The 25,117-nt window shown below is 41.2% G+C and overlaps 1 protein-coding gene across 3 annotated transcripts in view; it reads left to right on the forward strand.

The window, feature by feature from the left end:
• DNAJC15 (DnaJ heat shock protein family (Hsp40) member C15) overlaps positions 1-25,117 on the forward strand; it is an 80,026-nt gene that overhangs the window by 8,299 nt on the left and 46,610 nt on the right. The window lies entirely within an intron of this gene.

The following is a 25,117-nucleotide window of genomic DNA, read 5'->3' on the forward strand; positions in this document are numbered from 1 at the left end:
ATGGAAGACCAGAGGGCCTAATCTTAGAGCATGATGAACTGACAGCCTTAGGGAGTTAAAAAGGCTATCATAAATGAGATTCTGTGATGGTTATTTTTTTTAATGGTAAAGAGGCCATGTATTAAAGGTTAAGTATAGTCAGAGTGCACATACACTCTGACTTCTGACTTCTGGTGTTGCTTTTCAGCTTTAGGGAACTGTATCGCCTGATGCTTCTGATAACATAGTCAGTCTCCCGCTCTGTTTTTAACATCTGTCGATGCGCTTCAGTTTACTCATTCTTTTGAACACCCAGCGCGTGAAAGCTGTGCACTGGGTGTGGGATGCGTGAGCCAGCACTGCCGCCCTCAAGGATGGAGGGCAGCAAACCGCTTGTAAAAGGCTGAGTAGTAGTTTGGGTTTGAGAACCTTATGGCCTCTGTCAGAGAATTTTAAGTAGAAGTTTTAGTAAGTGCCATGTTGTTGTTAAGGACTTCCCTGGTGGCACAAACAGTCAAGAATCTGCCTGCAGTGCTGGAGACCCGGATTCAATCCCTGGATCGGGAAGATCCCCTGGAGAAGGAAATGGCAACCCACTCCAGTATTCTTGCCTGGAGAATCCCATGGACAAAGGAGCTTGGTGGGCTGCAGTCGATGGAATTGCAAAGAGTCGGACACAACTGAGCAACTAACACCATGTTGTTGTTCAGTTGCTAAGTTGTGTCTGACTCTTTGCAACCCCATGGACTGCGTCACGCCAGGCCTCCCTGTCCTTCACTATCTCCCAGAGTTTACTCAAACTCATGTCCTTTGAGTCGATGGTGCCATCCAATCATCTCATCCTCTGTCACCCCCTTCTCCTCCTGCCCTCAATTTTTCCCAGTGTCAGGGTCTTTTCCGGTGAGTAGGCTCTTTTCATCAGGTGGCCAAGGTATTGGAGTTGATACCAAATTTGTTGATACCTAATTTTATATTCCCACTTGGCATAACTCTTTCATTCATTCCTTCCATTTTAGAAAACTTGTGATATTCTGTTTAGAAACAGCTTAGAGTTGTTGACTACTTTACTCTCATTTTTAAGTGTCAGTGTATCTATTTCTGGTACTGTTTATTATCTATATTCTGTCAATATGATAAAGTTTTTTTAACTGAGATTTTGTGGAGGATTTGTCTCAGGTACTTGTAGTATAAAATCACTTTTGGCCAGAAAAAGTGTGACCATGTGGGATCTTCTAAAGTCTTTTCTTTATTAATAATCTTTATTAATGTTACTAACAAACCTTTTTCTGAGTTTGTTTCTCCTTAAACAGTGCTTCCCAATCTTTTCAACCTGTAAATTTTCATACCTGTCTCCTGCCCCCTATATGTTAATAATATTTTAAATTTTTGATCACTGAATATATACAGTTGAGATGAAAATTAATGCTGTGAATGTATTGAGTTCATGATATGCAAACAAATAGGAAGGAAATGAACTAACTTTTTAGTGAATGCTATTAATCAAACACTGTTATATTTTCCCACTTCTCATTATTACTAGTGAAGTTGGATACTACTTTTTGTCATTTTACTCATAAGAAAACTAAGGATTAAAGTGGTCAATTAACTCTCTCAAGGTCATAGAGCTAGCAAGTGACCAGACTAGGACATGAAACCAACTTTGACTTTAAGAGTCCTTGACTTTTTTACATTATCATATTTTTTACTGTTTTTACTTTTTGTTGTACGAATGTTTTACTGTTCCATCATTTGGATATCAGAAATTGATGAAATTCAGTTCCAAAAAATGATATACAGTCTTGGTTTGGGGGTAATTTTTAGAGCCTTCAGAAGCTTCAAGATGTGTTTAAAAATTCTTATATTTCAAAACAGAGTTAATTTTATTTCACCTCAACTCAAAAAGGAAGAAAATACTACTGTATAATGAAACTTAAGCTAAAAGCATTGCTACTTTAAGAAATTATGGCTTTAAACTAAAGACCCTATTTTAGGAGTAAAAGTAGCTTTCAGAAAATGTTGATTTCCCAAGAAAAAAGAATAAGCAAATTGCAAGGTGTTGCAGGTAAACTGAAAGAAAGAGTTTAAGGAATGCTGGCCAGGGAATTCAAAGTGGGTATAATAAAAGACTAAGAGTATATAAGGGAGGGGACTAGCAGGAGACACAGCCATCACTTTTACAATCAGGGTAGGGATAAAATTAAGGGATTAATTTCTCAAGGATTAAAAAGGAGATCCCAAAGATCAGGTGTATTTGTTTTTATTGAAGAATTTCTTTTTAAAGTTTATTTTAAAGTAGACAGTCAGAGGGTTTTCTGACTGGAGAAGTTAGTTATTATGAATAATCCCCTTGGCAACCACTCCAGTATTCTTGCCTAGAGAATCCCATGGATGGAGGAGCCTGGTAAGCTCTGGTCCATGGGGTCGCAAAGAGTTGGACACGACTGAAGCAACTTAGTGCACACTGACTGGTGGGCTCATCCCAAGATTTTTCTTTTTAAATAAACTTTATTTTTTCCTGTGATTTTAAAAGAAACGATTGTATAATATCATGTAGTAATTGAAATAGCTACCATTTATTGAATGTTTACCACATGTAAAAATATGAGGTGATGTATATGTATGTCCTAATTCATAAAAACTCAGAGCAGCCCGAGAAGTAGGTTATTATTAACCTCATTTTACAGATGAAGAAACATTGGTATCCCTGGAGAAGGAAACCGCAGCCCACTCCAGTACTCTTACCAGGATAATCCCATGGACAGAGGAGTCTGGTGAGCTATAGTCCATGGAGTTGCAGAGAGTCTGACATGACAGAGGATTGTGCACACAGCATGAAACACTAGTATAGAGGTTAAGTAACTTGTTCAGGGTTACATTGCTGACATGTAGAGAGCAATTCAAACCACATTTCTCTGAACTGCAAAGTCTGTGATCCAAAGTCTTTGTTTCAGTGATAAAAGGTAGATAATAAGAATATATAACTGCTGTTAAATGTTTTGGTTTATAGGATTCCATTTTTTTTCCTGGTGTATATGCTGACCCTCCTGTCTTGTAGCTTTTATTCTCTACCATGGTCTGTAAACATTCCTCAATATATTATTTAATTGTGGGCGCAGATTTTGGATATGCCTTTGTTTATTTAACTATTCTTCTATTGTTGGGTATTCAGATTGTTTCCAGTTTTATATATTACAAATAATGCAGTGATGCATATTCTTACGTAGAAGTTTTCATGCACCTCTCTGTTTTCTTAGCCTAATGACATGAATATGTTTAAGGCTATTGATTCCTAGGACGAAATTAACAGACTGTCCCAACTTGAATTTGCAGAATCAGTTTGAGAATGTTCATTGAACCACTCCCTTGACAAACCGTAAGGCTTTGAGGCATTAGCTAAATGGATGCCTCTCTTTGGTAATGGCCTTTATACTGGAGTGTGACAGATTGCCACATGGCCCTACCCAGAAGTTGAAGGAGGTACTGGTAATTCTACTTTCATACTTAACAAACTGGTTGGTTTTATTTTAAATGTAGGACTTCTGGACATACAACTTCCTGTTGGAGGATGAGGGAAGGTAACATTTTGTGGGGTTGGGGGGGAGGAAATTATAAGAAATGGGGACATCAAGAACCAGTGCTAGGGTCTAGTTTGACATTAGATAATTAAGTGACACTATTTTCTTTAGGTAGTTTATAAAACTACCCAGTAAGTGGTTGTGCAAGACTTTTTAAGACTTTTGTGAATGGGCACTAAAGTCAGACAGGGTTGTTTCATTGAGTATGAACTCACACTGTAGACATAATTGAATGATTTTTATAATCTATTAAAAGAGTGTGGAAGTAGTTTTAAATCGTTGTTGAAGACCTAGGCTCTGTCTGGGATTAGGGTACCTGTGTTCCAGCCCCAGGGCAGACACTGATGATCATTGCTACAACTCAGACATGCCATGTGACTATTCAGGACCTCAGTGTCTTCCTGCGTAAAAGGAAGGAAGTGGAGTGGGTTTTAACTAGATATTTTCTATTATTTCTTTGAACTCTAGAAACGCCAACAAAACATTGGACATCTTAAGGAAACTATTAACTTTTTGTTGTATGAAAGTATAATGTCTCTGTTCCTAGGATACCATGTATACTTCTGTTTATACCTTTCAAAAGTCAGATAGAAATGGAGCATTTCCAGAAAGAGACAATAAATAGATGAATTGGCAGAAGTGTGTGATTGTGTGAGAGGAAGACAGACAGGGAAGGCTCATTTGAAGATAGCCTAAAATAGTTTAGAACTTCGTTTAGAATTTAGGAATAGTGTAGAACTCAATTCAGGAAGTTACTGGACAAAAGTAATCTAATGAAAGTACAATAATAAAATGATACAGGATATCAATTGGCTAAAAAAGTCCCCTTTCTCCAAATTTTAGAAAGTAGAATTAGGGAAACTCCTTAAACTTCAAAGAGTTAAATTTAGGGCCATTGAATAAAATAGCACTGATGAACAAGTTAAACTAATTCCTGTATCTGTGTGTGTGTATGTGTGTGAAAATCGCTCAGTCATGTCCAACTCTGAGTGACCCCATGGACTGTATAGTCCACTGAATTCTCCAGGCCAGAATACTGGAGTAAGTAGTCTTTCCCTTCTCCAGGGGATCTTCCCAACCCAGGGATCGAACTCAGGTCTCCTGCATTGCAGGTGGATTCTTTACCTGCTGACCCACAAGGGAAGCCCAAGAATACTGGAGTGGGTAGCTAATCCCTTCTCCAGTGGATCTTTCCGACCCAGGAATCAAACCGGGGTCTCCTGCATTGCAGGCAGATTCCTTACCAACTGAGCTATCAGGGAAGCCCTAGAACTAAATGAACCTTGAGGTGCCCAGAAGACCAAGCTCTTGAGAGTGGGTGTATCTGAAGCTTCAGGCCAAAGAGCTCCTACCAGAAGTTTCACTGATAGACTTGACGCGTCTGGTGTCAGGAGCCACGGAGCATGGATGCAAAGCCTGCCTGAGTTCTTACTTCCTAACGCATCTTCCAAACACTGCAGTCATCTGTATCATTTGCATTTAATTTTTCTATAGAATTTGGTTTTTGAAAATCTTGTCCCTTTTTGGCCTGTCTGCTTAGGGTTATTATCTTGAGATGATTCCTGTTGTTAGATAGGTGGACATTGACCTTATATTTTACAAGTTGTCTGCTCTGATGTTTGAAATATTTCACAGGTTACTGGTATAATCTGTATTTAACATATTCTGTAGATGATCCCTACCCTCCAACACACATGTATATTCAGTTGCAAAGACCTAAGGTCATGGTGGGGCTTCTCATGTGGCTCAGTGGTAAGGAATCCACTTGCCAAGCAAGAAATGTGGATTCGATTCCTGGGTCAAGAAGTTTCCCCTGGAGAAGGAAAGGGCAACCTACTCAAGTATTCTTGCTTGGGAAACCCCATGGATAGGGGAGCCTGATACAGTCCATGGGGTCGCATTAAATTGGACATGACTTAATGACTAAACGGTGGCAGTAGCAGCAGCAAGGTCACAGTGAGTTAGGGCAGAATCTGAATCAAGATTCAGGTTTCCCAGCTTCTAACCTTTCTTCTCACCTGTATCCTTCCTTTTCCTATCCTCGCCTGTATCCTATCCCTCAGTTTTATCTTGACTCTTCTCTGAAGCCATCTATGATACACAAGTACAGTCCTTAGCAACTGGCCATCTGTTTTGGAGCCATCTACCCACACGTTCATCCATCCAATCAGTTGACACTAATTTTTATTTAACCCATCGTATATTCTAGGAATACAAAAATGAATAACGCTTGCTTCCTGCTCTCTGGAGGCTCACAGTTCAGTAAAGGAGACAAGTTACAAAGTTGTAGTCTGGAATCACAGTAGACAAATAAACTGGGATGTAGAGACGTGGGAGTTTGAATAGAGGAGGGGATTCAACAGCCACTGGCATTGATTTCTTTCATTTTTGGAAGTTTACTTGATGCTGCTGCCTGTCTAGAGTAGTTCCATTTGTTTTTGCTATTTAGTAACTGATATATAAAAATAGATTTAAGGGACTTGATCTGAGAGAGTGCCTGATGAACTATGGAGGTTCATGACATTGTACAGGAGACAGGAATCAAGATGATCCCCATTGAAAAGAAATGCAAAAAAGCAAAATGGCTGTCTGAGGAGGCCTCACAAATAGCTGTGAAAAGAAGAGAAGCGAAAAGCAAAGGAGAAAAGGAAAGATACACCCATTTGAATGCAGAGTTCCAAAGAATAATAAAGAGAGATAAGAAGGCCTTCCTCAGCAATCAGTGCAAAGAAATAGAGGAAAACAACAACATGGGAAAGACTAGAGATCTCTTCAAGAAAATTAGAGATACCAAGGGAACATTTCATGCAAAGATGGGCTCGATAAAGGACAGAAATGGTATGAACGTAACAAAAGCAGAAGATATTAAGAAGAGGTGGCAAGAATACACAGAAGAACTGTACAAAAAAGATCTTCACGACCCAGATCATCACGATGGTGTGATCACTCACCTAGAGCCAGACATCCTGGAATGCGAAGTCAAGTAGGCCTTAGGAATCATCACTATGAACAAAGCTAATGGAGGTGATGGAATTCTAGTTGAGCTATTTTAAATCCTAAAAGGTGGTGCTATGAAAGTGCTGCACTCAATATGCCAGCACATTTGGAAAACTCAGCAGTGGCCATAGGACTCAAAAGGTCCGTTTTCATTCCAATCCCAAAGAAAGGCAATGCCAAAGAATGCTCAAACTACCGCACAATTGCACTCATCTCACACGCTAGTAAAGTGATGCTTAAAATTCTCCAAGCCAGGCTTCAATAATACGCAAACAGTGAACTTCCAGATATTCAAACTGGTTTTAGAAAAGGCAGAGGAACCAGAGATCAAATTGCCAACATCCTCTGGATCATGGAAAAGCAAGAGAGTTCCAGAAAAACATCTATTTCTGCTTTTTTGACTATGCCAAAGCCTTTGATTGTGTGGATCACAAGAAACTGGAAAATTCTGAAAGAGATGGGCATACCAGACCACCTAACCTGCCTCTTGAGAAATCTATATGCAGGTCAGGAAGCAACAGTTAAAACTGGACATGAAACAACAGACTGGTTCCAAATAGGCAAAGGAGGACGTCCAGGCTGTATATTGTCACCCTGCTTATTTAACTTATATGCAGAGTACATCATGAGAAATGCTGAGCTGGATGAAGCACAAGCTGGAATCAAGATTGCCAGGAGAAATATCAATAACCTCAGATATGCAGATGCCACCACCCTTATGGCAAAAAGTGAAGAGGAACTCAAAAGCCTCTTGATGAAAGTGAAAGTGGAGAGTGAAAAAGTTGGCTTAAAGCTCAACATTCAGAAAACTAAGATCATGGCATCTGGCCCCAATACTTCATAGGAAATAGATGTGGAAACAGTGTCAGACTTTTTTGAGGGGGCTCCAACATCACTGCAGATGGTGACTGCAGCCATGAAATTAAAAGATGCTTACTCCTTGGAAGGAAAGTTATGACCAACCTAGACAGCATATTACAAAGCAGAGACATTACTTTGCCATCAAAGGTCCGTCTAGACAAGGCTATGGTTTTTCCAGTCATGTATGGATGTGAGAGTTGGACTATAAAGAAAGCTAAGCACAGAAGAAATGATGCTTTTGAACTGTGGTGTTGGAGAAGACTCTTGAGAGTTCCTTGGACTGCAAGGAGATCCAACCAGTCCATCCTAAAGGAAATTAGTCCTGGGTGTTCATTGGAAGGACTGATGTTAAAGCTGAAACTCCAGTAATTTGGCCACCTGATGCGGAGAACTGACTCATTTGAAAAGACCCTGATGCTGGGAAAGATTGAGAGCAGGAGGAGAAGGGGACGACAGAGGATGAGATGGTTGGATGGCATCACCAACTCAATGGACATGGGTGCGTGGACTCTGGGAGTTGGTGATGGACAGGGAGGCCTGGCGTGCTGCGATTCATGGGGGTCTCAGAGTTGGACACGACTGAGTGACTGAACTGAGATGTTGTATATATATATCAGACATCCTGATGTGTTAGCGGCTGTGGTCACTAATACTGTCTTTACATGAGCAGTGGTGAAAAAAGTCCAATAAGTTCTAAAAGAAATTACATAAATTTATGAAGAAATAGTTTTTGAGAACTCACATGTTTTGTTTTGAGATTGTGAGTCAGTTTGTAACCTTTGTGAGATGATCTTATTAATCTCTGTCTCTACCCCTAGTACAGTGCCTGGTTTGTAGTCAGCACCCAGATTAAATGTCTAAATAAATGTTGAATTCGTGAATAATGAATGAGTCAAGGGTTATGCCTAAAAGCATTATTTTCGGGTCCTGAAACACAGTGGAAATATGTATCATTCAGGGTTCTCCAAAGAAACTGAGCTAAGTAGTTTGTATTATTTCCAGGAATCAGCTTACCTAGTTGTGGGGGCTGGCAAGTCTAAAATCTGTAGGGCAGGCCCACAGGGTGGAAGCCTTCAGACGGCAGCTCATTCTTGAGGTAGAATTTCTACTTCCCCAGGGAAATCTCAGTTTTCCATCTTAAGGCCTTTCAGCTGATTGGATGAGGCCCACTTGCATGATCAAAGAAACCCCTTTCCTTGATAAAGTCAGCTGAATATAGATGTCAGCCCGATGTACAAAATACCAACATGCCAACACCTGGCTTGGGATTTAATGGACTGACCTAGCCCAACTGACACGTAAAATGAATCATCACAGTGTCCTTGGGTTTGAGAACTTGCAGCCTGGTTGGCAAACTTATGATGAGCCCCGGGGCTCCTGATGCTCTGCAAGGCCACCAGGACTAGGTTGATACTGGGACAGGACATTCTGACTAGTCACATTTAATGTGAGCAAAGAATACCTGCTTGTGTTATTAGAGACAAGGTTCGTATCATCAGGTCACTGAATAAATGTGCAACAGTACTTTCTCATAAGTCATAACAAAGATCTAAGTCTGGAGAACTTTTTGTCAGTTACATTAGAGAATGGAGAAGTACTCACTTGGCTTGAGCCTAAAGTTTTGTTTCTTACCAAGTTTGCTTCCGGATATTGTTGTTTTGATTTGTTTCTGTTTTCCCCTTTTTATTTCCTCTCTAGTCATACTGTAGAAATTAATGCTTGCCTCTGGTTTAAAATAAATTAAGTGACTTAACGTTGAGCAAGTAAGATGTCATTAGCATGGTTTTTTCTCTTTTTTACTTAGGCTAAGTTTTTCACTTCAATTAGTTAAAAAGTCAGTGTTTCGAGTAAAGTGCAGGTGTATTTGTTCTGGGCAATGTAATGGTAAGGGCCAGGTAGATTAATGTGGATTGGCCCAATTTAGATATGAAAATCTGTGAAATTCGTGTCAGCTTAAAAATTTTAGGGAAGGATAATTGTAAAAAAAAAAATTCTTTTCTTAAATGTCTCTGTACCATGTCTGCCCCTCTTTCTGGAATGTAAATTCCTCTCCTCTCCTACTTTTGATCTGCATGTGCAGTACCTGTCTTTCTCCAATTCTGCTGATTTGCCAGCAGTCTTTCTTATTTCTTCCCCTTTTCTCCTTTCCACTTACTGTTGTTTAAATTCAAAGAGCTTTCTTTGGAGAAATTGAACCAAGTAATGAGGCCACATAAAACACCGAGTTCAGCAGAAAGTGATTTGCTTGTGATTAACCCTTGAGAATTGAACCACTGCCAGATAACGAAGAATGTAGTTTGAGACAACCTGCTCATTCTTCTTTTCCATTAGTAGATGAGACCCTTTCTTCCCCAGGTGTTAGGAATTCATGTACAGCTTTGCTCAGGTTTTATTTATCAAACTCGGGATGGCATGTTTTTAGAAAAGCAAGACCGAAAGGGAGCTTATGACAGCCTTTCCCTCTGCCCCACTTCTTCCTATAGACTTTCCAGAAAAAGGCAACTCCATTCTTCCAGTTGTTTAAGGCAATAACCTTGATGTCTTTCCCCCAGCTTTATTAATGTATAATTGGCAAATAAAAACTGTGTATATGTATGGATTACAACATGGTGATTTCATAGACATATACACTGTGAAACGATTACAATGCTGCTGCTGCTGCTAAGTCACTTCAGTCGTGTCCGACTCTGTGCGACCCGATAGACAGCAGCCCACCAGGCTCCCCTGTCCCTGGGAGTCTCCAGGCAAGAACACTGGAGTGGGTTGCCATTTCCTTCTCCAATGCATGAAAGTGAAAAGTGAAAGTGAAGTCGCTCAGTCGTGTCCGACTCTTTGCGACCCCATGGACTGCAGCCCACCAGCCTCCTCCGTCCATGGGATTTTCCAGGCAAGGGTACTAGGGTGGGAATGATTACCATAGTTCAAGCTGATTAACGCCTCTATCATGTCCATCACATTGTTACTTTCTGTGTATATATATGTGTGAGAACACTTAAGTTTACTCGCTCAGCAAATTTCAAGTGTAAAACTTATTCATCTAACAGGAATTTTGACCCACATTACCCCATTTCACCCACTAATCACTGGTCTGCTCTCTGCTTCTATGAGTTTGACTTTTTTTCAGATTCCACATATATGTGAGGTCAATCAGTAATTTGTCCTTCTGTGTCTGACTTTATTTCATTTTGTGTTATGGCTTCCCTGGTGGCGCAGACAGTAAAGAATCCACCTGCAATGCAGGAGACCTGGGTTTGATCCCTGGGTCAGGAAGATCCCCTGGAGAAGGGAATGGCAACCCATTCCAGTATTCTTGCCTAGAAAATTCCATGGACAGAGAAGCCTGGTGAACTACAGTCCATGGGATCACAAAAAGTTGAACACATCCTCCAGGTTCATCCATGTTGTCATGAATGCTAGACTTTCCTTCTCTTTATGGGTGAATAATATTCCATTGTACATGTATACCACATTTTCTTCATTCATCATCTGCTCTTTCCTTTATACCTCACATCCAGTCTCTCAACAAATCTTACTGGCTTTATCTTCAGAATATATCCAGAATCTGACCACTTCCTCCCGACTCCATCACTAATCACTTCGGTCCAAGCTACCATTATCTCCTTCCTGGATTATTTTAAATGACTCCTAGCTCATCAGTGCCTCTCTCTTTGACATCTCTTTTCTCAACACGACAACTAATGACCATTTTAGAATTGTACGTATGAAGTCTTAGGCTTCTTAGAACAGACATGGCTTATCGCACTCAGAAAAACTGACGTCCTTATGCTGACGCTAAGGCCTGACATGATCTGCTGTCCCCGTCGCTTCTCTGCCCTCATTTTCTGTTCCTTTTTCTCTCCTTTCTTTGTGCGTGCTGGCCTCCTGAGTGTTTGTGGGCACAGTAGTTTATACACGCTTGCCTTAGGGCCTTCAGATTTGTTGCCTCTGCCCACAATGGTTCCTCTTTAAATACTGACACGACTACACTTTCTTCCTGTTTTTCGCCACTCAAAGGTCACCTTCTCAATCAGGCTTCCTCTGGTCACTAATTTGTTGCTTTCATTGTATAAACACACGTAAATTCTCTGGTCGCTTCATTTTCTCCATTGCATGTATCACTTTCTGTGTATATTTTTCTGATTTCTATTGTTTGTTGCTGTCTCTTTGAAATACTCAGAGATAGGAGAAAGCCTCCAAATGGCTATTTGAAAAAATGCCTGACTTTTTTTATTGGGAGTTTTGGTATTTTTCTTTGTTTAGCAGTTCAATTACTCCTTATTTCTCTATGTGGATATGTGAATTGTATTCATTTAAATTTTTGTAATGAAATTTACCTGGCATAGACCCTTAATTTCATCTTCTTTGTCTTCTGTGAGACTTTTAGATGTATTTACCTGGTCCAGGATATTTTGAAACATGATTATGTGTTAATTTCTTAATTAAATTTAACTATCATTTTGCATTATATTTTCTCATTTCAATCATAATTCTACTCACTAGCAGACACCAATACACAGAACAAATAATACAAGTTCCAAAAGGCATCTGGGTAGTGAGGATGTTGCTTAAGATCATTTTCATCCCTTTGTATTAATTTTTGAGAAACTGTGTGTGTATGCTCAGTTGTATCCACCTCTTTGTGACCCCATGGACTGTGGCCTGCCGGGCTCCTCTGCCTGTGAAATTTCCCAGGCAAGAACACTGGAGTGGGTTGCCATTTCCTACTCTAGGGTGTTCTTCCTGACCCAGGGATCAAACGCCCAGCTCTTGTGTCTCCTGCATTGGCAAGTGGATTCTTCACCCCTCGCACTACCTGGGAAGCCCCTGCTGCTAAGTCGCTTCAGTCGTGTCCGATCCTGTGCAACCCCATAGACAGCAGCCTGCCAGGCTCCCCCATCTCTGGGATTCTCCAGGCAAGAATACTGGAGTGGGTTGCCATTTCCTTCTCCAATGCATGAAAGTGAAAAGTGAAAGTGAAGTCAGTTGCTCAGTCGTGTCCAACTCTTAGAGACCCCATGGACTGCAGCCTACCAGGCTCCTCCGTCTATGGGATTTTCCAGGCAAGAGTACTGGAGTGGGGTGCCACTGCCTTCTCCGACTAAGTACTTTGTTAGACTGGAAATCTAGAGATAAGCAGTCCCTACATCCGGAAGGTCACATTTTAGAAGGGGTTTAAAATAGGTAAATCAGGGGAAAGGTTGGGGGAAGGATAGGTCGGGAGTTTGGGAGTGGTATGTACAAACTGCTGTATTTAAAATAAAATGCTTTTCCATTAAATAAATAAAACATACGTCTAATTCCAAAAATAAAGAAATAGGCAAACTATTATTATTAATAAAGAACGTGCTATGTACTGTAATAGAACTGCTAAGTATTGAGTTGAAACTAAAAGGTTCATTTGGGTTTTTCTGGCAAATGAACCTTTTGGTCAACCCAATACCATGGGGTCACTGAAATGTTTTACTTGAGTGAGGAGACGGGTGATGAAATGAGGTGGCCTTAAAGCTGTTTGTTGAAAAATCAGCAGGGATTTTCCAGGAGGACTGAGCATAGAAGAACAGGAAGGATTAGGAGTGAAAATGTGAGCGTGAAGAAAGGACCGACAGACACCTGCCATTGTGTACACAGGGCATCGGTGGTTCTTCATAATCTTTTCTCATAATCATTCTGAGCTTCCTGTGATGCATATATTCACATTCCCGTTTTATAGATGAGGAAATGGGCCTAGAGACATCAGTTTAGGGTCCCAGATTTGGTAAAGATTGAGTTGAAATTAGAGCCCACACCTGATTAACTCTGAAGCCCATGGACTGTACATTCAAGCGTGAAGGGATGGAAGACTGAGGAAGTTCATGCTTCACAGATGAAAACTGAAAAAAGTAAAATAACAGTAGTGGCAAAGAGGAATGGGGAATGCTGTGACTCAAGGATGAAGGAGAGGGTGAAAGCCCAGCCAACAGCAGAAACCGTAATTTTATAATGGTGCTCTTTAGCGTAGCCATAAGACTTTTCTCCAGCCAGATTTAACAGTCTAGGCAAAGGATTCTTTATGGTAACTCTCCAGCCATTTTGAAATCAGTCAGCAATTTCATTGGGAATGTACTGTTTGTTAATTTCTGCAGTGCTGTTATACATACGCTTGGACATTTTAAAATCTAAAATATTCATGTGTTGTTTGTAGTCATAGGGAATGCAGCGAAAACTATGGTGTTTGGCCTTTTGAGAAATATCTGAAGTTGTCATGAATTTTTAAAACTCTTAATTAAATACCGTTGGCCAATAACACATACATTTGTTATGCGTATACATATCATCTTTGTTTTCTGTGGTGACCATGATAAGATTGTTAAACGCATTTCCAAATTTGGCATGAATAGAATTTTTCTGTTTTCCTTATATAGACCACTTTCCAAAAACACTGGCCTAGACCAGTTTAAAAGAATTAGTTGGTAGAATTTTTAACTGACTGTAACTGATGTACATTTTGGATATACATACCTTTTTTATAAAAAGATCAAGTTGTTCTAAATATGTGCTAGCATAATTTTATGTAGAAAAAAAAAACCAGGATCTAAGAATTTATTTAGATCTTTTACCTGGAAAATGTTACCTACTTTTCCAGCCATCTGAATCTTCAAAGAAAATGTTTCAAAACTAAAACTTGCTGAAGGCAGTCTTGTGGATATTTAAAATAACAATGAAAACACCTTGTGGCATCCACATTTCCCATCTTCTATCTCCTACGTGTGTGTGACGCCTATGGCAGTTTTAGCTCAGGCCAGAGTACAGGTGTGTACATATCTGTCCTTTTAAATCACACTGCCTGATTTCTTTTCTTTTCAGCACATATTCTAATTTTCCAAAGTCAAAGAAATAGGAACATTTCTGTAGTTTCTATAAAGACACAGGCGTAGCATGATGGCAGTCTGGTTGCATGAGAGCAGCTTTGGACATTTAACCTGGCTCTTGCCTAGCTGGTGGAAAATGACAGTGCTAGTGTTACTAATACCAGGCCTCAGTCTCCATTTTGCTTTTAAATGGTCTTTTCAACGTTGTTTTTGTTCTGTTACTGACAATTTAGTTCTAAATATGGTGTTGTGTATATAAAAGAAAAAAAAATAGATCCTGTTAGCCTGACGGTACAATACTAAAGTTTAAATAAATGTGAAATAGCATAGTGTTAAAGCAAATGTAAAATTTTTTCAACAGTGGTAAAGTAGAGAAGATGTTGATGGAATTCTCTATTATTTACACAGTTATGTCAAATGAAGCATAGGCTATTTCTTTTTCTAAGCCTCAGTTAGCTTAGAGGTAATTTTATACTTTAAAAAATTTAAGGTCAGATACAGGTATGGTTGAGAGTTCTCTGTGAACTGCTTGCTTAGATCTCAGATAGACTCTCTTGTGCTTCCTACCCTCTGTGTTTGCAGTTAGATGGTTACTTTTTTCTGCTTGGGTCACTCATATATGTGAAGGGTTGGGGGAACTTGTTATTGTTGTTTAGTCCCTAAGTTGTGTCCGACTCTTTATGACCCTGTGGACTGTAGCCTGCCAGGCTCCTCTGTCCATGGGATTTCCCAGGCAAAAATACTGGAGTGGCTTGCTGTTTCCATCTCCAAAGGATTTTCTAGACCCAGGGGTCAAACCCCCGTCTCCTGCTTGGCAGGCAGATTCTTTACTACTGAGCCACCTGGGGAGAGCTATCTAAATTCATGTCTGGAAAAGAAATTCCAGTGACTTTTTAGTGAATGAAAAACTGTTAGGTAGTAAATAAATATTCTTTCCTAGGAAACAAATGATATTCTTATTCTGGACCATTTGAGGTTCAGTTCAGTAGCTCAGCCGTGTCCAACTCTTTGTGACCCCATGAACTGCAGCATGCCAGGCCTCCCTGTCCATCAACAACTCCTGGAGTCCACCCAAATGCATGTCCATTGAGTCAGTGATGCCATCCAACCATCACATTCTCTGTCGTCACCTTCTCCTTCTGCCCTCAATCTTTCCCACCATCAGGGACTTTACAAGTGAGTCAGTTCTTCACATCAGGTGGCCAAAGTATTAAAGTTTCAGCTTCAACATCAGTCCTTCCAATGAATATTTAAGACTGATTTTCTTTAGGTTGGACTGGTTGGATCTCCTTGCAGTCCAACGGATTCCCAAGAGTCTTCTCCAATACCACGGTCCAAGAGCATCAATTCTTCTGTGCTCAGCTTTCTTTATGGTCCAACTCTCACAACCATACATGACTATTGGAAAAACCATAGCTTTGACTGTACAGACCTTTGTCAGCAAAGTAATGTCTCTGCTTTTTAATATACTGTGTAGGTTTGTCATAGCATTTCTTCCCAAGGAGCAAGCATCTTTTAATTTCATGGTTGCAGTCACCATCTGCAGTGATTTTGGAGCCCAAAAGAATAAAGTCTGACACTGTTTCCCCATCTATTTGTCATGAAGTAATGGGACCGGATGTCATGATCTTCGTTTTCTGAATGTTGAGCTTTAAGCCAACTTTTCACTCTCCTTTCACTTTCATCAAGAGGCTCTTTAGTTCCTCTTCACTTTCTGCCATAAGGGCGGTGTCATCTGCATATCTGAGGTTATTGATATTTCTCCTGGCGATCTTGATTCCAGCTTGTGCTTCTTTCAGCCCAGCGTTTCTCATGATGTACTCTGCATATAAGTTAAATAAGCAGGGTGACAATATACAGCCTTGATGTCCTCCTTTTCCTATTTGGAACCAGTCTGTTGTTCCATGTCCAGTTCTAACTGTTGCTTCCTGACCTGCATATAGGTTTCTCAAGAGGCAGGTCAGGTGGTCTGTATGCCCATCTCTTTCAGAATTTTCCACAGTTTCTTGTGATCCACACAGTCAAAGGCTTTGGCATAGTCAAGAAAACAGAAGTCGATGTTTTTCTGGAACTCTCTTGCTTTTTCCATGATCCAGTGGATGTTGGCATTTTGATCTCTGGTTCCTCTGCCTTTTCTAAAACCAGCTTGAACATCTGGAAGTTCACAGTTCACGTATTGCTGAAGCCTGGCTTGGAGAATTTTGAGCATTACTTTACTAGCATGTGAGATAAGTGCAATTGTGCAGTAGTTTGAGCATTCTTTGGCATTGCCTTTCTTTGAGATTGGAATGAAGACTGACCTTTTCAGTCCTATGGCCACTGCTGAGTTTTCCAAATTTACTGGAGTATTGAGTGCGGCACTTTCACAGCATCATCTTTCAGGATTTAAAATAGCTCAACTGGAATTCCATCACCTCCACTAGCTTTGTTTGTAGTGATGCTAAGGCCCACTTGACTTCACATTCCAGGGTGTCTGGTTCTAGGTGAGTGATCACACCATCATGATTACCTGGGTCGTGAAGATCTTTTTTGTACAATTCTTCCTTGTATTCTTGCCACCTTTTCTTAATATCTTCTGCTTCTGTTAGGTCCAGACCATTTCTGTCCTTTATCGAGCCCATCTTTGCATGAAATGTTCCCTTGGTATCTCTAATTTTCTTGAAGAGATCTCTAGTCTGTTCTGTTTTCGTCTATTTCTTTGCACTGATCGCTGAGGAAGGCTTTTTTATCTCTTTTCTATTCTTTGGAATTCTGCGCTCAAATGGGTATATCTTTCCTTTTTCCTTTGTCTTTTGCTTCTCTTCTTTTCACAGCTATTTGTAAGGCGTCCTCAGTCAGCTATTTTGCCTTTTTGCATTTCTTTTCCATGGGGATGGTCTTGGTCTCCTGTACAACGTCAGGAACTTCCATCAGGCACTGTATCTATCAGATCTCGTCCCTTAAATCTATTTCTCACTTCCACTGTATAATCATAAGGGATTTGATTTAGGTCATACCTGAATGGTCTGGTGGTTTTCCCTACTTTCTTCAATTTGAGTCTGAATTTGGCAATAAGGAGTTCATGATCTGAGCCACAGTCAGCTCCTGGTCTTGTTTTTGCTGACTGTATAGAGCTTCTCCATCTTTGGCTGCAAAGAATATAAACTATCTGATTTCAGTGTTGACCATCTGGTGATGTCCACGTGTAGAGTCTTCTCTTGTGTTGCTGGAAGAAGGTGTTTGCTATGACCAGTGTGTTCTCTTGGCAAAACTCTATTAGCCTTTGCCCTGCTTCATTCTGTACTCCAAGGCCAAATTTGCCTGTTACTCCAGGTGTTTCTTGACTTCCTACTTTTGCATTCCAGTCCCCTCTAATGAAAAGGATATCTTTTTTGGGTGTTAGTTCTAAAAGGTCTTGTAGGTCTTCATAGAACCACTCAACTTCAGCATCTGCAGTGTTACCGGTTGGGGCATAGGCTTGGATTACCGTGATATTGAATGGTTTGCCTTGGAAACAAACAGAGATCATTCTGTCATTTTTGAGATTGCAACCAAGTATTGCACTTCAGACTCTTTTGTTGACCATGATGGCTACTCCATTTCTTCTGAGGGATTCCTGCCCGCAGTAGTAGATATAATGGTCATCTGAGTTAAATTCACCCATTCCAGTCCATTTTAGTTCGCTGATTCCTAGAATGTTGACATTCACTCTTGCCATCTCCTGTTTGACCACTTCCAATTTGCCTTGATTCATGGACCTAACATTCCAGGTTCCTATGCAATATTGCTCTTTATAGCATCAGACCTTGCTTCTATCACCAGTCACATCTGCAACTGGGTATTGTTTTTGCTTTGGCTCTCTCCCTTCATTCTTTCTGGAGTTATTTCTCCACTGATCTCCAGTGGCATATTGGGCACTTACCGACCTGGGGAGTTCCTCGTTTAGTATCCTATCATTTTGCTTTTTCGTACTCTTCCTGGGGTTCTCAAGGCAAGAATAGTGAAGTGGTTTGCCATTCCCTTCTCCAGTGGACCACATTCTGTCAGTCCTCTCCACCATGACACATCCATCTTGGGTGTGGCATGGCTTCTATTCATTGAGTTAGATAAGGCTGTTGTCCATGTGATCAGATTGGCTAGTTTTCTGTGATTATGGTTTCAGTGTGTCTGCACTCTGATGCCCTCTCACAACACCTTCCATCTCACTTGGGTTTCTCTTACCTTGGACGTGGGGTATCTCTTCAACGCTGCTCCAGCAAAGCGCAGCCACTGCTCCTTATCTTGGACGAGGTCACCCCTCCTGACCTTGAATGTGGAGTAGCTCCTCTCAGCCCTCCTACGCCATGGCAGCTGCCGCTCAAGATTAAAGATCTTGCCCATGAGTGTCCAGGAGTCTCCAGCAGAGGCGTGGGTCAGTGGTGGCCTGCTGCAGGGTTGGGGGCACTGAGTGTAGCAGTGAGTGCATGGGACCTTTTGAAGAAGGTCACCACTATCTTCATTGCCTCCACCATAGTTTGGCCTCAGGTCAAATAACAGGGAGGGAACACAGCCCTGCCCATCAATAGAAAATTGGATTAAAGATTTACTGAGCAGGGCCCTCCCCATCAGAACAAGACCCAGTTCCCCCTCAGTCAGTCTCCCATCAGGAAGCTTCCATAAGCCTCTTATCCTTCTCCATCAGAGGGCAGACACACTGAAAACCACAATCACAGAAAACTAACCAATCTGAAGTCAGAAAACACCTGGAGTAACAGGCAAATTTGGCCTTGGAATGCAGAATGAAGCAGGGCAAAGACTAATAGAGTTTTTCCAAGAAAATGCACTGGTCACAGCAAACACCCTCTTCCAACAACACAAGAGAAGATTCTACACATGGACATCACCAGATGGTCAACACTGAAATCAGATTGATTATATTCTTTGCAGCCAAAGAAGCTCTATACAGTCAACAAAAACAAGACCAGGAGCTGACTTTGGCTCAGATCATGATCTCCTTATTGCCAAATTCAGACTTAAATTGAAGAAAGTAGGGAAAACCGCTAGACCATTCAGGTATGACCTAAATCAAATCCCTTATGATTATACAGTGGAAGTGAGAAATAGATTTAAGGGCCTAGATCTGATAGATAGAGTGCCTGATGAACTATGGACAGAGGTTCGTGACATTGTACAGGAGACAGGGACCAAGACCATCCCCATGGAAATGAAATGCAAAAAAGCAAAATGGCTGTCTGGGGAGGCCTTACAAATAGCTGTGAAAATAAGAGAGGAGAAAAGCAAAGATATAAGCATCTGAATGCAGAGTTCCAAAGAATAGCAAGAAGAGATAAGAAAGCCTTCTTCAGCAATCAATGCAAAGAAATAGAGGGAAAGAACAGAATGGGAAAGACTAGAGATCTCTTCAAGAAAATTAGAGATACCAAGGGAACATTTCATGCAAAGGTGGGCTCAATAAAGGACAGAAATGGTATGGACCTAACAGAAGCAGAAGATATTAAGAAGAGGTGGCAAGAATACATGGAAGAACTGTACAAAAAAGATCTTCATGACCCAGATCATCATGATGATGTGATCACTAATCTAGAGCCAGATATCTTGGAATGTGAAGTTAGAATGTCAAGTGGGACTTAGAAAGCATCACTACAAACAAAGCTAGTGGAGGTGATGGAATTCCAGTTGAGCTATTTTAAATCCTGAAAGATAATGCTGTGAAAGTGCTGCACTCAATATGCCAGCAAATTTGGAAAACTCAGCAGTGGCCACAGGACTGGAAAAGGTCAGTTTTCATTCCACTTCCAAAGAAAGGAAATGCCAAAGAATGCTCAAACTACCACACAGTTGCACTCATCTCCCACGCTAGTAAAGTAATGCTCAAAATTCTCCAAGCCAGGCTTCAGCAATACGTGAATCGTGAACTCCCTGATGTTCAGGCTGGTTTTAGAAAAGGCAGAGGAACCAGAGATCAAATTGCCAACATCCACTGGATCATGGAAAAAGCAAGAGAGTTCCAGAAAAACATCGAGTTCTGCTTTCTTGACTATGCCAAAGCCTTTGACTGTGTGGATCACAAGAAACTGGAAAATTCTGAAAGAGATGGGCATACCAGACCACCTAACCTGCCTCTTGAGAAATCCGTATGCAGGTCAGGAAGCAACAGTTAGAACTGGACATGGAACAACAGACTGGTTCCAAATAGGAAAAGGAGGACATCAAGGCTGTATATTGTCACCCTGCTTATTTAACTTATATGCAGAGTACATCATGAGAAACACTGGACTGGAAGAAACACAAGCTGGAATCAAGATTACTGGGAGAAATATCAATAACCTCAGATACGCAGATAACATAACCCTTATTGTAGAAAGTGAAGAGGAGCTAAAAAGCCTCTTGATGAAAGTGAAAGAGGGGAGTGAAAAAGTTGGCTTAAAGCTCAACATTCAGAAAACTAAGATCATGGCATCTGGTTCCATCACTTCATGGGAAATAGATGGGGAAACAGTAGAAGCAGTGTCAGACTTTATTTTGGGGGGCTCCAAAATCACTGCGGATGGTGACTGCAGCCATGAAATTAAAAGACACTTACTCCTTGGAAGAAAAGTTATGAGCAACCTAGATAGTATATTCCAAAGCAGAGACATTACTTTGCCGACTAAGGTCCGTCTAGTCAAGGCTGTGGTTTTTCCTGTGGTCATGTATGGATGTGAGAGTTGGACTGTGAAGAAGACTGAGCACCGAAGAATTGATGCTTTTGAACTGTGGTGTTGGAGAAGACTCTTGAGAGTCCCTTGGACTGCAAGGAGATCAGCCCTGGGGTTTCTTTGGAAGGAATGATGCTAAAGCTGAAGCTGCAGTACTTTGGCCACCTTATGCGAAGAGCTGACTCATTGGAAAAGACTCTGATGCTGGGAGGGATTGGGGGCAGGAGGAGAAGGGGACGACCAAGGATGAGATGGCTAGATGGCATCACGGACTCGATGGACGTGAGTCTGAGTGAAGTTCGGGAGTTGGTGATGAACAGGGAGGCCTGGCGTGCTGCGATTCATGGGGTCAGAAAGAGTCAGACACGACTGAGCGACTGTACTAAACTGAACCAATCTGATCATATGGGCCACAGCCTTGTGTAATTCAATGAAACTACAAGCCATGCCCTGTAGGGCCACCCAAGATGGACGGGTCATGGTGGAGAGGTCTGACAAAACGTAGTCCACTGGAGAAGGGAATGGCAAACCACTCCAGTATTCTTGCCTTGAGAACCCATGAACACTATGAAAAGGCAAAAACACTGAAAGATGAACTCCCCAGGTTGGTAGGTGCCCAACATGCTGCTGGAGATCAGTGGGGAAATAGCTCCAGAGAGACTGAAGAGACGGAGCCAAAGCTAAAACAACCACCAGTTGTGGATGTGACTGGTGATGGAAGTAAAGTTCAGTGCTGTAAAGAGCAATATTGCATAGAAACTTGGAATATTAGGTCCATGAATCAAGGCAAGTTGGTTGTAGTCAAACAGGAGATAGCAAGAGTGAACATCGACGTTTTAGGAATCAGTGAACTAAAATGGACTTGAATGGGCGAATTTAACTCAGATGACCATTATAGCTACTACTGTGGGCAAGAATCCCTTAGAAGAAATGGAGTAGCCATCATAGTCAACAAGAGTCCAAAATGCAATATTTTGATGCAGTCTCAAAAACGGCAGAATGATTTCTCTTCGTTTCCTAGGCAAACCATTCAATATCACAGTAATCCAAGTCTATGCCCCAACCAGTAATGCTGAAGAAGCTGAAGTTGAACGGTTCTATGAAGACCTACAAGACCTGCTAGAACTAACTCCCAGAAAAGATGTCCTTTTCATTATACAGTACTGGAATGCAAAATTAGGAAGTCAAGAAATACCTGGAGTAACAGACAGATTTGGCCTTGGAGTACAGAATGAAGCAGGTCAAAGGCTAAAAGAGTTTTGCCAAGAGAATGCACTGGTCATAGCAAACCTGCTATTCCAACAACACAGAAGACGATTGTACACATGGACATCACCAGATGGTCAGTACCGAAATCAGGTTGATTATATGCTTTGCAGCCAAAGATGGAGAAGCTTTATACAGTCAGCAAAAGCAAGACCAGGAGCTGACTGTGGCTCAGATCATGAACTCCTTTTACCAAATTCAGACTTACATTGAAGAAAGTAGGGAAAATGACTAAACCGTTCAGGTATGACCTGAATCAAATCCCTTACATTTATACAATGAAAGTAACAAATAGATCCAAGGGATTAGATCTCATAGACAGAGTGCCTGAAGAACTATGGATGGAGGTTCATGACATTGTATAGGAGCAGGGCTCAAGACCATCCCCAAGAAAAGGAAATGCAAAAAGGCAAAATGGTTGTCTGAGAATGCCTTACAAATAGCTGTGGAAAGAAGAGAAGTGAAAGGCAAAGGAGAAAAGGAAAGAGATACTCAATTTGAACTCAGAGTTCCAAAGAATAGCAAGGAGAGATAAGAAAGTCTTTTTTTCTGTGATCAGTGCAAAGAAATAGAGGAAAACAACAGAATGGGAAAGAATAGAGATCTCTTCAAGAAAATTAGATATACCAAGGGAACATTTCATGCAGAGATGGGCGCAATAAAAGACAGAAATGGTATGGACCTAACAGAAGCAGACGATATTAAGAAGAGGTGGCAAGAATACACAGAAAAACTATACGAAAAAGATCTTCACAACCCAGATCATCACGATGGTATGATCACTCACCTAGAGCCAGACATCTTGGAATTTGAAGTCAAGTGGGCCTTAGAAAGCATCATTATGACATAACAAAGCTAGTGGAGGTGATGAAATTCCAGTTGAGCTATTTAAATCCTGAAAGATAATGCTGTGAGAGTGTTGCACTCAACATGCCAGCACATTTGGAAAACTCAGCAGTGACCACAGGACTGGAAAAGGTCAGTTTTCATTCCAATCCCAAAGAAAGGCAATGCCAAAGAATGCTCAAACTACCACACAATTGTACTCATCTCACACACTAGTAAAGTAATGCTCAAAATTCTCCAAGCCAGGCTTCAACAGCACGTGAACCATGAACTTCCAGATGTTCAAGCTGGATTTTGAAAAGGCAGAGGAACCAGAGATCAAAATGCCAACATCTACTGGATCATGGAAAAGCAAGAGAGTTCCAGGAAAACATCTATATCTGCTTTATTGACTACACCAAAGGCTTTGAGGATCACAAGAAACTGTGGAAAATTCTGAAAGAGATGGGAATACCAGACCACCTGACCTGCCTCTTAAGAAACCTGTATGCATGTCAGGAAGCAACAGTTAGAACTGGACTTGGAACAACAAACTGGTTCCAGGTAGGGAAAGGAGTTCAAGACTATGTATTGTCACCTGCTTATTTAACTTATATGTAGAATACATTTTGAGAAACGCTGGGCTGGAAGAAGCACAAGCTGGAATCAAGATTGCCAGGAGAAATATCAATAACCTCAGATATGCAGATGACACCACCCTGGTGGCAGAAAGTGAAGAAGAACTAAAGAGCCTCTTGATGAAAGTGAAAGTAGAGAATAAAAAAGTTGGCTTAAAGCTCAACATTCAGAAAGCAAAGATCATGGCATCTTGTCCCATCACTTCATGGGACATACATGGGGAAACAGTGGAATGAGTGGCACAGTTTATTTCTGGGGGCTCCAGAATCACTGCAGATGCTGACTGCAGCCATGAAATTAAAAGACGCTTACTCCTTGGAAGACAAGTTATGACCAACCTAGACAACATGTTAAAAAGCAGAGACATTACTTTGCCAACAAAGTCGTCTAGTCAAAGCTATATTTTTCCAGTAGTCATGTATGGATGTGAGAGTTGGATTATAAAGAAAGCTGAATGCCAGAGAAGTGATGCTTTTGAACTGTGATGTTGGAGAAGACTCTTGAGAGTGTCTTAGACTGCAAGGAGATCCAACCAGTCCATCCTAAAGGAAATTAGTCCTGAATATTCATTGAAAAGGCTGATGTTGAAGCTGAAACTTAATACTTTGGCCACCTGATGTGAAGAACTGACTCATTTGCAAAGACGCTGATGCTGGGAAAGATTGAAGGTGTGAGGAGCAGGCAACGACAGAGGATGAGATGGTTGGATGGCATCACCAACTCAATGGACATTAGTCTGAATAAACTCCAGGGGTTGGTGATGGCCAGGGAAGCCTGGCATGCTGCAGTCCGTGGGGTCGCAAAGAGTCGGACGTGACTGAGCGACTGACCTGAAGTGAACTGAAGGTTAAAGATAAATACCTTTGGCAGGTTAGCATTAGCACTGGAGGGTCACCATGTTCAGCATCCTATAGAGGACCCATTTGGTACAAGCCTTTGCCTTATTATACACTGCATCTCTCATGCATAATATAGTGACTCGTGTATACTCATGCTTGTGTCAGTGAGGATACTGGTAATAATGGATGGGTTTTGGGCACATAGTTTTATGAAGGGACTCTTTGCAGAGTTGTTGGCATAGTTTAAGGTAAACAAGACAGGATGATCAGTCACCCACGGACTAGTGACAGTTGGAAACAGTTACCTACTCTGGCAAAGAGGCTAGGAGTTGGGAACCATGCTCCAGAACCCAGTGAGAGCTAGAGGCGTGGAGGAAGAGCTGCTGAGCAAGAGCTGCGGCCGCAGAGGTAACATAGCAGGGAATCAGTGGTGCTGTTTTTCCGTCTCCTTCCACTGCTGCTTTTCTGCTGATTCTTCCTTTTGAGAAAAGCAGTTTCATGTGCACAGGCTTTCAGCCCTGCTCGGCCTCATGAGAAGAGGTCTTGGACTCGGAGCACTTTTTTAGCAAAAGGTGAGGAGCTCACACAGCCTGAGTTTTGTGGGATGATCT

This window comes from Ovis aries, chromosome 10 (assembly GCF_016772045.2).
Source record: "Ovis aries strain OAR_USU_Benz2616 breed Rambouillet chromosome 10, ARS-UI_Ramb_v3.0, whole genome shotgun sequence".
NCBI lineage: Eukaryota > Metazoa > Chordata > Mammalia > Artiodactyla > Bovidae > Ovis > Ovis aries.